General features: G+C 42.9%; 1 protein-coding gene across 1 annotated transcript in view; it reads left to right on the top strand.

Moving 5' to 3' along the window:
- Nucleotides 1–16,482, top strand: part of LOC140464599 (ras-related protein Rab-26-like) — a 364,725-nt gene that overhangs the window by 191,395 nt on the left and 156,848 nt on the right. The window lies entirely within an intron of this gene.

Raw genomic sequence — 16,482 nt, forward strand, 5'->3', positions numbered from 1 at the left:
AGAGAAAAACCTGCATTGCTAACTGACAGAATTTGTTGTTGAATTCATGTATCGCTGGACATTGGAATGCATCTGGGAAAATGTAAAAAACAGTAAAGACCTAAGAGGCAACCTTTTCACTCAGAGGGTGGTACATGTATGGAATGAGCTGCCAGAAGTAGTGGTGGAGGCTGGTATAATTACAACATTTAAAAGGCATCTGGATGGCTATATGAATAAGAAGGGTTTGGAGGGATATGGGCCAAGTGCTGGCAGGTGGGAGTAGATTGGGTTGGGGCGTCTGGTCGGCATGGACGGGTTGGACCAAAGGGTCTGTTCCTGTGCTGTATGTCTCTATGACTCTACTCCAATCTTTTTGAAATAATGGCCAACATTCCATTAACCTTCCTGATTACCTGTTGTATCTGTGTGACAGTTTTCTGTCATTCATGCACAAGTACCTCCAAGCTGCTTTGGGTTGCAGCCTTCTACAATTTTTCTGTACAAAATAACATTCTGTTCTTTTGTTCTCCTTTCGTACAGCAAGTTACAACCTTCAATTGTAATCTGTGCAGATTAGGTGAATTGGCCATGCAAAATTGCCCATAGTGTTCAGGGATGTGTAGGTTCGGTGCCTTGGTCAGGGGGAAATGTATTGGTTCTGGGTGGGTCACTCTTTGAAAGATTGGTGTGGACTTGTTGGGCCAAATGGCCTGTTTCCACACTGTAGGGATTCTATGATGATTCTATGATTCAGGCTTGTGGAGGTAACATTCAATTTACATAAAAAACCATGATAAGTTGAAGTCAACAACAACATGTTGCAAGTCATCCACAATAATGCAGAATTGTTAAATGATAATTGTGGCAATGTCAAAGGCAGTCATTTTGACCTTCTCTCCAACTGTATTTATTTGTTCCTGTTTGCACTACAGCAGTCATAAATTCTGGAGTCAGGTGGTCCCAACAGAATCACAGCTGAACATTGGTGAGCAGGTTAGTGTATGATTGTTGCTTGATAGCAGTGATGATGACTCCTTACATAACTTTGTTGATAATTGAGAGGAGTCCAATGTGCCTGCAATTAGCCAGACTAGAATTGTCCCGCTTTTAGAGGTCAGGATACACCTAGTTAATTTTTCTAATGTCTTTAGAAGGTGCCAGTGTTGCAACAATACTGTGACAGCTTGGCAAGGGTGCATGGTTGGTCCTGGAGCAGGAAGCATCAGCATTATGGCTGGAATGTTACTGAGATTTACAGACTCTGCCGTATCCAGTGCCTTTAATGCTTTCTCGATATCACGCGGAGTAAACTGGCAGCCTATAATTGCTGCACATCGATCGATACAATAAGTCATTGCTTGCAAAAGTATTTTTGTTGAGGCATGTTGAGATTCTGTTAATGCAGATGCCACTATCAATTGTATGAAAGTAGTAAGATGAGCAGTCATATAAATGGTCTTACAGTGATATTGGCAAAGGGAAGAACGGTGCCAAGATAATGAGAATGAGTAGAAGTTGTACTCACCGATCCTTTTTATGGTAAAATGCAACATACAATTTTTGATAGTGACTGAAGCCATTGAATGCATTATTCTCCCTCTAAAATGCAGCTTTTTTCCACATTAAATACAAAAAGTCATTTTGCATACGGGTCACATTGGTTAGGTCAATGTTTACTGTCTATCCCTAATTGTCTTTGTAAAGTGGTAATGAGTGACTTGTTGAACTGCTGCAGTTTACGTGTGGTGCAGGTTCACCCACTGTGCTGCTAGAGAGGGAGCTCCAGGATACTCACCCAGAGACAGTGAAGGAACAATGATACAGTTGGAAATCAGGATGTCGTGTGGCTTGGAACTTGCAGGTGATGACAAGCTGTGATTGCTTGAAGTTTCTTGGGTATAAATGGGTTGTTTCTAAAACTTACGTAAAACTGATGTTACAGATCAGACTCCCATTACAGAAACCAGCTTCAGTTTTGTTATTCAGACATTTCAATGAATGTTTGTGTGGTTTCTTTAAGGGGCCCCTGATCTTTCAGTATACTGAGGCCGGAAATAGAAATGTGTAGCTAACTACTCTTGGTGAGGGACAATTGTAGGGACATACAACATCAGAAGAATGTCATACTTCTTAATATCCTGATGTTTTGAAAAATGACATTCAAAATATGATTGACTTGACTCTTTAATGCTCAGTATAAAGTCTGCTAAGAACATGTCAAGTCAATCTGTCATCCATTATTATCAAATTCAGTTCAGAAGTTGGGTCTACAAAATATGAGGCAATAACTGACTAAGCTTTCCTTACCAGCTAATCCGAAACCTGTATCATCAACCAGCCGGAATGATGAAAGTCGCATCTGCCAGCCAAATACTGTTGCCGTGGAAATATATCAAAGTATTTTCATTGTTGATGGGTCAAGATCCTGGAACTCACTACCCAACAGCAGTGTGAGTTGACCATATGTACTGCAGCGGTTCAGGAAGCTGGCTCATTACCGACTATTTGTGGACAATAAATGTAGATTTTGTCAGTGATGCCAAGAGCATTAAAAAAAAATCAGTGCTTACTCCCACTGGGTTGAAGCAACATATTTCCATTTTCTTAAAAGTCACAACAACATTGGATTTGTTTTTTGTCCTTCTCCTCTTTGAATAATGAGCTCTAAAAATCTATTTGTAATCAGCTTTAACACTGTGAACTCATTTGTTATATTCCATCTTCTTATTCAGTCGATATCCTGTCTAAGATTTAAATGAAGTAGCATGTTCTGGTTCTTTATGTTCATCCTTGTTTGCTCATCCCACTGATCAAGACTAGAAACAGCCTCTGAAAGTCAACCATAACCAATCTTAGGGATGATCAAAACATGCCATTGTGACCAAAGCAGCTTACCTCTAGAAAATGTTAGCTCCCTACTGAAGTTACAGCTCGTTTGTCCTCGCAGGTCTAAAAACAGCTCACCTGAATAGCAGTTAGCCCTATGTGAACTTTGCTTGCACATTATCACTGCTGACGCTATTTTGCAGAAATCCCCAATAGCACGTGTAGTTTGATAGTACCACTACTAACCAAAATAGCTAAGTGCTGATATATATATTTGGCAAACAATACTTACAACAGCAGTGAGGGAATTAGGAAGAGGGAGAAATGGTTGATGGAAATTGCAGTCCCCCTTGCAGAGTGCAGTCGGTGCTCTTGGTATCCTTGGTGTTCTTGGTATCCTCCGTACTTCCTCCAAGTGGTGCTTTCTCATAGTAATGACATGGAACCTTTTACACCCTTCTGAAAGGGCAGGCATGACATCATCTGACAGTGCAGCACACCTTTGGTATTGGCATTGTAAGCTTAGTTCCCTCTAATTTTTGTTGCTGCTGCATAGACGTGTCCCTCTGAGGTCCATCTGCATCAGTAACATCTGAAAAAAGAGGTCAGTGTGTTGCCATACCGATTGGCATTGTGTACACCCTCTGTCCGGCTCTGCGGCCACTTGCTTTGCAACCCGCCCTCACCAGTCCACCTGTTGGAGATGCATTTGTCCATGACCGTATTGGCATGAGTGACTACCACACATTCATTGTGCAGACAAAGTCCCATCTTCAGACTGAATATACCATCCATCATGTAGACTCAGAACAGATTGACGAGGTGCCATGGGTAACAAAATTGTATTCAATGGCAATATGTAACCTCATGGACCATCCTATTCCTCATTCTAGCATTACCATAGAGAGTAGGTTGGAGTGTGTCCGCACAATTCTAGCATTCAATGTTTCCCCTGATAATACGGAAAATTACCAGGTTCTTTCCACTAAAATCCAGACAATTACTACCTCAGACGTCTACCCACAATCATCAGCAAAATGACTGAATATGTCATCAGCCGGGCTAACAAATGGTACATACACAACAACCTGCTCACTGATGCACAGTTTGGGTTCTGCCTGGGCCATTGGGCTCCTGACCTGACTTGGTCTAAACAGAAAAGCTGAAATGCAGAGATCGGGCCAAAGTGACCACCCCTAACATCAAAGGTGATTAACAACTCCTGCGTACGGATGCAGTCTTTTTTCACCAACATCAAGATCTGTCTAACATTCAGGTTTGGGCTGACGTGTGGCAACTAACATTCAGGCTCCACAGATGTGAGTTGAGATAATTATCGTCTCCAACAAGAGAGAGTCTAATGAGTTCCCCTTGAAATGCAAAACCATTACTGAATCTCCCATTATCTGCATCCACAGATTAGCATTTACCAGAAGCTTACTTGGACTAGCCATATAGTTAATAGTTACTAAACCAAGTCAGGGGCTGGAATTCTGAGCTAAGTAACTCACCTCCGACTCTCCTTAGCCTGTCCACTGTCTACACCATCCAAATCAGAAATGCGATGGAATTCTCTACACATGCATGGTTGAATGCAGTTCTAACACACTTGAAGTTGATGCCATCCAAGATAAAGTAGCCAACTACACTAACACGCCACTGACCACCTTAAGTATTCACTCCTTCCAATCACTGATATAGTGGTAGCAGTGTGTGTCACACATAAGATAAACTGCAGCAACTCACCAAGACTCCTTCAACAGTACCTTCCAAATCTGGGACTTCTACCCAGAAGCACAAGGGCATCACCAACAAGGGCAACTCAAGCTGACAGTACATGCTTGCCTGGCAGCAATCCCAAGAATGAATAAGTTAAAGACAATGAGTTCTTCTTGGTATTCTAACTGATCTTTATTCCTCAACAAACATCTCTGAAACAGATGATCTGATTGTTGTTATGTTGGTATTTGTGGGAACTTCCTGTGCATAAGTTGGCTCAGCTTCTTCCTCATGACACAGCGCTGTATCTCAAAAATAAAACACCAAGGGACATCCTGAGTTTGTGAAAGATTCTACCGAAATGCAAGTTTGTTAATTTATCGTTTCACTTTTGCAAGGCTGAAAATTGTGGTAAACGGGAGCCCATTGGACAATTCAGAATCTCATCATGCACTGGGTACTTAGCTCAACAATGCTGAACATTTGTTCTTTGCTACTGAATGCTCTGAAACTTTAGGCTCATGTTTTCATTAAAATTTACATCCTTTGTCAGCAGCATTGATGAAAAAGACAAAAGTGCTTTCACTCAGTGCCATTCTGGACGACACGGTTGGAATGATTAAGAGAGGTGAATCTGGCACCAATTGATTTAGTGTCTCTTTGTTTCATATGCCTGCAAATCAGTCCAATGTCACTACAAGATTCATCCACAGATCATCCATCAAGCCAGCATACAAAATGTTCCCCAGCCTCCTTTCTTTCATCTGGAGGGTCACTGAGACAGACAGAGAGAGAGAATGTGTGTGTGATATTGCTAAATCCTGCTCAAAATCCTGCCTGAGCTTTTCTTTGTGAATATTTATTGTGGTATCGGAAAGCAGGGGAAGGATGGGGTCAGCACAGGTGAAATGTCAAGGCTTAGCTAGTGGCCTGTGACCATGACTGGAGGCATGAAGCTGGTGGTTAACATTAATCAAGTATTAATCAAAGATTAGCAAGGCGCCTTTGTGTGGAGCCACAGAAAATGGGGGAGATACTAAATGAATATTTTGCATCAGTATTTACTGTGGAAAAGGATATGGAAGATATAGACTGTAGGGAAATAGATGGTGACATCTTGCAAAATGTCCAGATTACAGAGGAGGAAGTGCTGGATGTCTTGAAATGGATAAAGGTGGATAAATCCCCAGGACCTGATCAGGTGTACCCTAGAACTCTGTGGGAAGCTAGAGAAGTGATTGCTGGGCCTCTTGCTGAGATATTTGTATCATCGATAGTCAGAGGTGAGGTGCCGGAAGACTGGAGGTTGGCAAACGTGGTGCCACTGTTTAAGAAGGGCAGTAAAGACAAGCCAGGGAACTATAGACCAGTGAGCTTGACATCGGTGGTGGGCCAGTTGTTGGAGGGAATCCTGAGGGACAGGGTGTACATGTATTTGGAAAGGCAAGGACTGATTAGGGATAGTCAACATGGCTTTGTGCGTGGGAAATCATGTTTCACAAACTTGACTGAGTTTCTTGATGAAGTAACAAAGAAGATTGATGAGGGCAGAGCAGTAGATGTGACCTATATGGACTTCAGTAAGGCGTTCAACAAGGTTCCCCATGGGAGACTGATTAGCAAGGTTAGATCTCATGGAATACAGGGAGAACTAGTCATTTGGATACAGAACTGGCTCAAAGGTAGAAGACAGAGGGTGGTGGTGGAGGGTTTTTTTCAGACTGGAGGCCTGTGACCAGCGGAGTGCCACAAGGATTGGTGCTGGGCCCTCTATCTTTTGTCATTTACATAAATGATTTGGATGTGAGCAGAAGAGGTACAGTTAGTAAGTTTGCAGATGACACCAAAATTGGAGGTGTAGTGGACAGCGAAGAGGGTTACCTCAGATTACAACAGGATCTGGACCAGATGGGCCAGTGGGCTGAGAAGTGGCAGATGGAGTTTAATTCAGATAAATGTGAGGTGCTGCATTTTGAGAAAGCAAATCTTAGCATGACTTATACACTTAATGGTAAGATCCTAGGGAGTGTTGCTGAACAAAGGGACCTTGGAGTGTAGGTTCATAGCTCCTTGAAAGTGGAGTTGCAGGTAGATAGGATAGTGAAGAAGGCATTTGGTATGCTCTCCTTTATTGGTCAGAGATTGAGTACAGGAGTTGGGAGGTTATGTTGCGGCTGTACAGGACATTGGTTAGGCCAATGTTGGAATATTGTGTGCAATTCTGGTCTCCTTCCTATTGGAAAGATGTTGTGAAACATGAAAAGGTTCAGAGAAGATTTACAAGGATGTTTCCAGGGTTGGAGGATCTGAGCTACAGGGACAGGCTGAACAGGCTGGGGCTGTTTTCCCTGGAGCGTCGGAGGCTGAGGGGTGACCTTGTAGAGGTTTACAAAATTATGAGGGGCATGGATAGGATAAATAGGCAAAGTCTTTTCCCTGGGGTCGGGGCGTCCAGAACTAGAGGGCATAGGTTTAGGGTGAGAGGGGAAAGATATAAAAGAGACCTAAGGGGCAATGTTTTCACGCAGAGGGTGGTATGTGTATGGAATGAGCTGCCAGAGGATGTGGTGGAGGCTGGTACAGTTGCAACATTTAAGAGGCATTTGGATGGGTATATGAATAGGAAGGGCTTGGAGGGAAATGGGCCAGGTGCTGGCAGGTGGGACTAGATTGGGTTGTGATATCTGGTCGGCATGGACGGGTTGGATCGAAGGGTCTGTTTCCATGCTGTACATCTCTATGACTCTAATGGGGAAATGACAGTCAGCTGAGGGAAGGTTGTGTCAGGAATACAGTTAAACCTGGTGACGTGGTCTGGCTAACAATTTGTAGTGTCACAAAAGCCAAGAAAATTCCAGATTCATTTCTCTAGGTTTGTAACTGAGCTCGGGCTGGAGTTGTATGGGGACATCTGGGGAAATACATGGAGTGCGGTAATTGCATTCATACTCCAGCTTAGAGGCTGAAAGTCAACTCGATCCTGTGATCTTGATTGTTATTGGAATTTGTGTTCACAAATGTTAGAAAAATAGGATAGACATGGTGCAACTCTCTAAGAGAATCATTTGCTGACACAATCCTATGTTCAACAGGTTTTAAATCCTTGGAGTCTGATGAAAGAATAATGCTTGATCATCTTAGTCTGAATTATTTTCAATGGGTTTGTTTCAAAAGAGATAAATGTTACTTTCATGTACGAAACAAGAGCAAGAAAAATTGCACAGACTGTAATCTAATTCTCTTTTGCAAGTATATTTACTCTTATCTATATTTAGATTCTGTTTTTGTTTCTTCAGTCGTATTTAGCTTGACATTTTTCCTATCAGCTGTTGAACTTTCAGTGATTTTCAAGTGGGAATTAACATGTTAACTTATCTCTGGCAAAAGATAAATACAGGTTTCTTCTTTCTATCCTCCCATTTTAGTATGAGGAGAAAGTGAGGACTGCAGATGCTGGAGATCAGAGCTGAAAATGTGTTGCTGGAAAAGCGCAGCAGGTCAGGCAGCATCCAAGGAGCAGGAGAATCGACGTTTCGGGCATAAGCCTGAAGAAGGGCTCATGCCCGAAACGTCGATTCTCCTGCTCCTTGGATGCTGCCTGACCTGCTGCGCTTTTCCAGCAACACATTTTTAGCTACCATTTTAGTATGTCAAAGATTGTGAAATATTCATGTTTGTTGAAATTATAAAAAATAAGTTCATTTTTTAATATAAAACTTTACCCGGTCCTGAGTTAAAAGCTATTTTGTTCAGAATATAATGAAGTAAAATAAGAGAAATGAAAATCTATAGGATTATTTCTGACCCTGAATTAGGCAACATCTGATCAGCAGTCAACAAGATGCTGGGTTTGCAATTAGGTTAAAGCATTTGAATAAATCTGACTAAACTATGAATAAATGGAGCTTCAACATTTCAGGAATGTATATTTCCAAATTGTTGTGTCCTTGACAGTATATACATGAGGAGTGCTCCCACCCAAACCATTTCACTGTTTCTCATCCACAAGGTCTCTATTCAAAGAAAAGTGTAATGTGCTAAGCTCCAGGAAGGGTATAAATCATTCCAGTGATGCATTTGTTACTTGTTTTAGATGAATCATTGCAAGAAAATGGGGCCAAAGTTATTTTTATTCTTCGAGACAGGTTATTGTTGAGCAATTAAGACAAAACACAAATTTCATAGAACAGGACACCTTGAAGGTTGAAAGGAATAGGAGAGGAGCTAATGGAAATCTCAAAATAACGGTAAGGTGACAGCAACACTGGACTGTTAAGAGGAAGCGAGGAGTTCTATAAGACCATAAGATGATAAGACATAGGAACAGAATGAGACCACTTGGCCTATTGTGTCAGCTCCACCATTCGATCATGGCTGATAGGTTTCTCAACCCCATTCTCTTGTCTTCTCGTAGTAACCCTTGATCACCTGGCCAATCAGAAAACTATCTACATCTGTCTTAAATACACTCAATGATTTGACCTCCTGTTGAGTTGCACAGATTCACCACCTTCTGGCTGAAGAAATTCTTCCTCATCTCAATTCTGAACGGTCGTCCCTTTACTCTGAGGCTGTGCCCTCAGGACCTAGTGTCTCCCACGAGTGAATTCATCTTCTCCATACCCACACTGTCCAGGCCTCTCAGTATTCTGTAAGTTTCAACAAGATCCCCCTTCATCCATCTAAACTCCATTGACTGCAGTTCCAAGTTTTAAGTCTGAAGTGGAAATAATTTAGAATTGACTAAAAAATATCGTCAACCTCCTCTGACAAAGGTGTTTGCACCACAGTGGTATGTCCCTAAATCTGAGCCAGGAGGTCAATTTTCACATACTAGAGTTGCGTCAGAACATTGCTGAACATTTATTACAAACAACAGAAAATGAAGCAGTCCGTGTTCAGATGTGGGCAACATCCAGGCTTGGGCAGACAAGTGGCAAGCAACTCTTGCACTACACAAATTGCAGGCAATGACCATCTCCAATAAGAGACAATTTAATACTCAGTAGCAGCAATGTGTACCATCTATAAGATTGACTTCAGAAATCCTCAAATAGCATCTTCCAAACCCTTGTTCACTACCATCAAGAAAGACATGGAATGAGCAATACATGCAAGTTCCCCTCCAAGCTGCTCACCATCGTGACTTGGAAATATATTACTGTTCCTGGGTCAAAATCCTGAAACTCCCTCCATTAATAGCTTTGCGGACGTCCCTACACCAAATGGATTGCATGCTTCAACAAGGCACCTCACTATGACCTTCTCAATGGCAATGACGGATGGGTAATACATTCTGGCCCAGCCAGCCATGGCCACATCCCATGAATGTATTTAAAAAAAACTCAACAATAAGTGAGTGCTCCTTTTGCTTCAGTTCGGTATGGTCAGGTAATTCTATTAGCCTATAATTAAAAATAGATGTAATTTACTGTTGTCAGTTAACCAATGAAATAGAAATGAAGCCTTCAAGGTTCTGCTTTTTCATATGAATTATACACCCTTCATAGTGTAGCCCCTGTGGAATGTGCATTTCCCCCTGACGTGGCCATCCTCCTGGACAAATGGAAATATTTCTAGTCAGTGTCTTTCAATGGGTGGGGTAGGGAGTCACATTATTATGTTGAAAAGCTTTTTAAGAGAATTTTAAGAATGTTGGAAATAACAATAGCATGAGAGATATACTCCTGCCTCTTACCTAAAGCTACTGTTCTGGCGTGATAATGGGGAAGACACAAAGTGATGTGTGATTAGAACCACAACAACTTGTTCTTAACTTTTGGGCCTTTTACATAGTTACACGTCCTAAGGCAGTTTGCAGGTGGAATGTAATTCTCAGTCATGTAAGGAAGCATTAAGGCAGATAACCAAATATGTGGTGGAAGAGTCGAAAAATGTGGTGCTAGAAAAGCACAGCTGGTGAGGCAGCATCTGAGGAGCAGAAGAATCGACGCTTCGGACATAAGCCTTTCATCAACATAGATTCTCCTGCTCCTCGGATGCTGCCTGACCTGTTGCACTTTTGCAGCACCACACTGTCGACTCTGATCTCCAGCATCTGCAGTCCTCACTTCCTCTCTTTAGTGGAGGAGGTCAGTTTTAACCGATGTCTTAAAGGAGTACAGGGAGGTAAAGAGAGCTGGGAAGTTTCAGAGAAAAAAACTCCAGATCTTAGGATCATTAGCTGCTGAAAGCATGAAGATTGAGTCAAATTAACTAAGTAAAGTATAAAAACCCAATAATATGTTGAACTTCTCTTGACCTGCAACTGAGCAGCACACCTTTGAAAGTATGAAGGTTGAGTTACTAGCCCTCAGATAGAATTTGAAGTGTATCACAGTGGGAATGAATTGGTATTTTCTCTTTAGTTTGCACCACAAATCGCGTTAACTCTTTGCTGCCTGGTCCCATTCAAAGCTTCACAGCTGCACTAAGACATATTGTCCGCTGACTATTCAAACATGGAATGCATCACAACTGAGCTGCCCCTGACCTCATCTGATGTCCAACCCATTTAAATTGACACATTGACACATTCATATGCATGTGTACACAGACACAGCAGGAGGGCAGGACCTACTTACCATTAGTGTTTCAACCTTTCAAGACCTTTCATGGGAAACATTCACAGACCTACTTGGATTAGAGGTGGAAGGGTTCAATTTTCAAAAAACTGTGAAGGTGAGAGTGGAAGTGGCCAAGCAGAAAAATCTGCACCACAAATCTGCAGGTTTGTCAGGATCATCCTGACTCTGGGCCATGTTCAAGGAGATTTGGTCAGTGGCTACCTGTGGTTAATTGAAACAATTAAGGGACCTGGAATCTTTACATCACATGAATGAATGTATTAATCGTTCATTAATTTCCACCATTGCTTTCCCCATGGCTATGCCTCCATCAGTCAGTCAATCTGCTATCTGCTGTGGTATAAATTGTTGTGATTGTTTGAACTTGGGCATTCCTGAGTTTGTCCTGAGGGGCGCAAGATGCAAAGCTTCAGCAACATATTTCTCTTTTTTTGGCAGTATTGATTAGTTATTATTATCTGAATTATTTATTTGTTGATGAACAATTTGAGGAGAAAGTGAGGACTGCAGATGCTGGAGATCAGAGCTGAAAATGTGTTGCTGGAAAAGCACAGCAGGTCAGGCAGCATCCAAGGAACAGGAGAATCGACGTTTCGGGCATCAGCCCTTCTTCAGGAATGAGGAAAGTGTGTCCAGCAGGCTAAGATAAAAGATAGGGAGGAGGGACTTGGGGGAGGGGCATTGGAAATGCGATAGGTGGAGGGAGGTCAAGGTGAGGGTGATAGGCCGGAGTGGGGTGGGGGCGGAGAGGTCAGGAAGAAGAATGCAGGTTAGGAAGGCGGTGCTGAGTTCCAGGGATTTGACTGAGACAAGGTGGGGGGAGGGGAAATGAGGAAACTGGAGAAATCTGAGTTCATCCCTTGTGGTTGGAGAGTTCCCAGGCGGAAGATGAGGCGCTCTTCCTCCAACCATCGTGTTGCCATGGTCTGGCAATGGAGGAGTCCAAGGACCTGCATGTCCTTGGTGGAGTGGGAGGGGGGAGTTGAAGTGTTGGGTTACGGGGTGGTTGGGTTGGTTGGTCCGGGTGTCCCAGAGGTGATCTCTGAAACGTTCCGCAAGTAGGCGGCCTGTCTCCCCGATATAGAGGAGGCCACATCGGGTGCAGCGGATGCAATAGATGATGTGTGTGGAGGTGCAGGTGAATTTGTGGCGGATATGGAAGTGTCCCTTGGAGGGAGGTAAGGGGGGAGGTGTGGGCGCAAGTTTTGCATTTCTTGCGGTTGCAGGGGAAGGTGCCGGGAGTGGAGGTTGGGTTGGTGGGGGGTGTGAACCTGACGAGAGAGTCAAGGAGGGAGAGGTCTTTTTGGAACGCTGATAGGGGAGGGGAGGGAAATATGTCCCTGGTGGCGGGGTCCGTTTGGAGGTGGCGGAAATGACGGTGGGTGATACGCTGGACATGGAGGTTGGTGGAGTGGTAGGTGAGGACCAGTGGGGTTCTGTCCTGGTGGTGGTTGGAGGGGCGGGGCTCAAGGGCAGAGGAGCGGGAAGTGGAGGAGATGCGGTGGAGAGCATCATCGACTACGTCTGGGGGGAAGTTGCGGTCCTTGAAGGAGGAGGCCATCTGGTTGGTACGGTTTTAGAACTGGTCCTCCTGGGAGCAGATGCGGCGGAGACAAAGGAATTGGGAATATGGGATGGCGTTTTTCCAGGGGGCAGGGTGGGCGGAGGTGTAGTCTAGGTAGCTGTGGGAGTCGGTCGGTTTATAGTAAATGTCCGTGTCGATTCGGTCACCCGAGATGGAAATGGAAAGGTCTAGGAAGGGGAGGGAAGCGTCTGAGACGGTCCAGGTGAATTTGAGAACGGGGTGGAAAGTGTTGGTAAAGTGGATGAACTGTTCAACCTCCTCGTGGGAGCATGAGGCAGCGCTGATACAGTCATCGATGTAGGGGAGGAAAAGATGGGGGGTGGGGCCACACTTTCCTCATTCCTGAAGAAGGGCTGATGCCCGAAACGTCGATTCTCCTGTTCCTTGGATGCTGCCTGACTTGCTGTGCTTTTCCAGCAACACATGATGAACAATTTGGCAGAGCATGTGGAAATGTTCTAATCACTGTGTTAAACAGGTGAAGCACCTAACTAGTGCTGGTCTGTCACTGACTTCATGCAACAGTTAACAGGAAGATCTCAGCAGTGATAGGAATAAAAATACCTAGTTTCTTTGTAGAAAAAAAACTGCAGATAGTTTACTGTTTGAAGGTCCTCTGACTGTATCCCTCTTGGTCATTTATAAATCATTGTGCAACTACCAAACTGTTCTATTATTAATGATTAGTGAAGAAATTATGTCCCATTTTTTAAAATTAAAAATGTCATCGGCGCAATCATAGTACCTAACTAAAGGCCAGTTTACAAATAAAATTCGACAGAGAATGAAATTAGCCTGAAATAAGGACTCATGAGGTGGGGATAATATAGCAGCATGGACATTTGTTTCTTCATTTGTCCAAACGCTGCAACAAATGGGCAGCGTTTGTTGCCCGTTCCTCATTGTCCTGGTCTTTCTGGGCCATTCCAAAGGGCAGTTAAGAGTCAAGCACACTTAGGAGTCCCACGTGGGCCAGACAAGGTAAGGAACAGGAGTAGGCCATTCAGCCCCCCAAACCTATTCCATCATTCAATGAGATAATGGCTGACCTGTAGCCTCACTCCATATGCCTGCCTTTGGCTCAGATCCCTTATTACCTTTGATTTACAAAAGTTATGGATGATAGATTTCCTTCAGGACATTGGTGAAGTCTCTTCTGAAGTATTGTGTCCAGTTCTAGCATCCCAGTTATAGGAAGGATATTATTAAGCTGGAGAGGATTCAGAAGCAATTTCCAGGATGTTGGCCAGGTATGGGAGGTCTGAATTATAAAGAAAGGCTGGATAGGCTGGGACTTTTCTCACTGGAGTATAGGAGGTTCAGAGGTGACCTTATAGAAGTTTATAAATCATGAGGGTATAGATAGGGTCAGTGATAGGTGTCTTTTCCCTATGATGGGGATTTCAAGACCAAGGGGCACATGTTTAAAGTGCGAGGAGACTGATTTTTAAAAAGACACGGGGGACAAAATTTTTATACGGAAGGTGGTTCATGTGTGTGGAATGAATTGCCTGAGGAAATGGTGGATGTAGGCACAGTTACAATGTTTAAAAGACATTTGGATAAGTACATGAATAGGAAAGGGTTGGAGGGATATGGGCCAGGAGCAGGCAGGTGGGACAAGTTTAGTTTGGGTTGATGTTCAGCGTGGACTAGTTGCTGTGTGACTCTACGACATTCATGAATTTAATTACTTTTTGGAACAATCAATGGTCACTTCATGGCTACCAATACTGGGACCAGCTCCATATTCCAAACTTTATCGATTAAATTCAACTAGCTGCTCCCATGGTGAGATTTGAACTCATGTCCACAGAATAATACCCTTTGGATTACTACCCAACACAACTATCGTCTGAATTGGTGAGAGGACAATGGTGTTGTGTTTTGGTCTCCTTTTGCTGTCCAGCTAATTAACATCAAGGTACCAACCATTGACAAAGGTTTTCTTTAGCACAATTTCAGAAGCTGATTTATGAAGGAGTGGAGAAGTTGGTGGCAGGAGGAGAATTTGTACGTGTCTGACCTGGCTTTTCCCTCACAGCAGACTGAGACATAGTCTGAGTCATGGTCTGAGTCTGAGTGATAAGTTGCATTACTGCCCTTCCAGTAACAAATACAGAAACCATTTAACCACACCCAGCTAAAGGTGTGTCTTTATTATAAACCTTTAGCAGCATTGATTATACCCTCCATAGACAAGTCATTTTGAGGTAGGCAAACTGGTACATGTGAGGTACCACAAAAAACTCGACTGGGGCTTCAGCTATTTGCAAGTTATATCAATGACATTGATGAAGATACCAATGTAATGTTGGCTGATTATGTAAAAACTAGGGAAGCTCTGAGAAGGAAGCAGGAGACTTGAACTTACTCAAAATCCACTCACTTTGACGAAATTTAAACTGAGCGCAAGGAGTTTATCAAGTAGGTTAATGAGAGAGTAAGAAAGTGAAAGAATACAAGACGAGTAAATGTGGAATCATGAACTTTGCTATGAGGAACAGAGAAACAGATGTTTTTGTAAATTATGACAAATTATTAAATCAGAGAGATTTGGGATCCTGAAATACACAAAGTTAACAAGGTGGTACAACAAGAGAGTCTTGTTGGATGTTGGCCTTTATTGCAAGGAGGTTGGAAGACAAGAGTAAGAATATCTTGCTGTAATTGTGAGAGTTTTGTGAGACCAGGAAATACCATGTATTGTTTTGATCTTTTTATCATTGAATAAACATGCCTTTGAAGAAATGCAACAAGAGTTCAATAAAGGATTCATAGGATATGAGAGTTGTCTTACGTGGAAGGTTTGAATGGAGATTTACTGTCTCAGGGTTTAAAAGAATGAGAGGTGATCTGAATAAAACCAATGGGATTCTGAGAGAGCTCAACTAGATTAATGCTGAGAGGTTACTTTCCCTGCTTGAGGACTCTCAGAGGATTGCAAATCTGTCAAATTCTCTACCACAGAAAGTTGAGTTTATTCATGGCTGAGATCATCAGATTTTTTAACTCTAAGAAGATCATGGGGTTTGGGGAAATGGTGGGAAAGAGAAGTTGATGGAGAAGGTTAGCTGACTGAATATTGGAGGAGGCTTGAAGGAGCAAATGCTTTATTCCAGCTCCTGTTTCTTATGTTTATGGAACAATGTTATGACTGAATCTTACTCTTTTTTTTGTCTAAAGTGTACACTGCATCAAGTTGCTTGGAGAAATTCTTGCCATGAGTTGAAACTTCCCTCCATACCCTACCAAACACACTTCACTGACTTCCTGCCCTATAGTATCCCTCACCTCCAATCCTATCCACATCTTACAAAGTACCTTTCCCAGAACAAATTGCCACTCAGTAGATAACTGCTAACAGACCATGGGATCTCTGAGAGGCTGCTGTCATTATGGTGTAGTTCCTCATTGGTAATGCATTGGCACTGCAGCTACATAGGTACACTGTCTATGGCATAGAGCTAGCAGAGCTAACATTCCCTCACATATTCAAACCCATTCTTGCACCTTAGTTGCACCCTTTACCTGAGCTTAGATAGGTCCCTGGCTGAAAACCCTTTCTTCCCAATGCCCAGTGATTACTCATATCTTGTCATTGTCCAGAAGGGAAACATCAGATTCAGACAAGAATTTGGACAAGTTCAAATGTCAGCTTTTATTGACAACCAGGAAAAGGGAATACAGAGGAATTGAAGACAGGCTGAAGGTCACAACTGCAATGCCAACCAAATACTGCCATCGCTATATTGGAGAAAGAATTGTGTGTGTGGGCTGGAA

This window comes from Chiloscyllium punctatum, chromosome 40 (assembly GCF_047496795.1).
Source record: "Chiloscyllium punctatum isolate Juve2018m chromosome 40, sChiPun1.3, whole genome shotgun sequence".
Classification (NCBI taxonomy): domain Eukaryota; kingdom Metazoa; phylum Chordata; class Chondrichthyes; order Orectolobiformes; family Hemiscylliidae; genus Chiloscyllium; species Chiloscyllium punctatum.